The sequence below is a fragment of the Aplysia californica genome, unplaced genomic scaffold, assembly GCF_000002075.1.
Source record: "Aplysia californica isolate F4 #8 unplaced genomic scaffold, AplCal3.0 scaffold00131, whole genome shotgun sequence".
Taxonomy (NCBI): Eukaryota; Metazoa; Mollusca; class Gastropoda; order Aplysiida; family Aplysiidae; genus Aplysia; species Aplysia californica.
Genome location: NW_004797401.1, coordinates 511,982 through 512,849, shown reverse-complemented (window position 1 = coordinate 512,849; position 868 = coordinate 511,982). Strand labels below are relative to the sequence as shown.

General features: G+C 39.4%; 1 protein-coding gene across 1 annotated transcript in view; it reads left to right on the top strand.

Moving 5' to 3' along the window:
* LOC101853928 (heparan sulfate glucosamine 3-O-sulfotransferase 2) overlaps positions 1-868 on the top strand; it is a 72,626-nt gene that overhangs the window by 48,804 nt on the left and 22,954 nt on the right. The window lies entirely within an intron of this gene.

The following is an 868-nucleotide window of genomic DNA, read 5'->3' as shown; positions in this document are numbered from 1 at the left end:
TGTGTGTGTGTGTGTGTGTGTGTTGTGTGTATTTGTAGGTGTGTGTGCGCGCACACATTTGTGAATATGTGAGGCATTGTGGTGAAATCAGGCGCTCGTCAAAATAATGAAATCGAAGATATCGGCATATTTCCGACAGTTTGACAATTTTTTTTTCTAATTTTTGCTTTTTGGATCAACACCTTTTATGCCCATTTAAAAAGATATTTTTACGTGGATTTTACTGGAAAAACATTGATTAAACGCTCAACATTAAATGAAAAGTTTCAGTTTCCAATTATTCTGAAGCTTTGGAAATAAAAACAAACTTTGGGGGCCATTATCACGCTAATTTTACCTCTAAAACCAGAATTCCCCGACCTCTTTCAATCGCAAATATCTCAACTTTTATTTAAAACATATGTGTATTATTTTCATTGAAACATAGTCAAATGAGCAAGCTTTAAGATCATACCAAAAACTCCATAAATGCAAAAATAGACGAGCGCCTGATTCCACCGTGTCGTAACACATATGTGTTATGTTTCGATTCTGACAAGAAGAGAGGGAGGGAGAGAGAGAGACAGTTTAGAGAGTGTTGAAGGGAGGGGGAACGAGCAAGACAGAAGGGGGAAGGGGAAGGACAGAATAAATAATCTGACAGAGTGACCAGAGCAAACCACAGTCGCAAGGAAATCTGAGGTACGATGGAAAAACGAATAGAAGGCGAGGGACAGAGATTTTGAGAGGATTAGAGAATGGGCGAGTGAATAAGAGAGAAAGGGCGATTTTTATATTTGTCAGAGTAAAAGAGAGACATACACTAAGAGAGAGAGAGAGAGGGAGAGAGAGAGAGGGGGGAAGAGAGAAGGGGGGACAGAGATAGAGA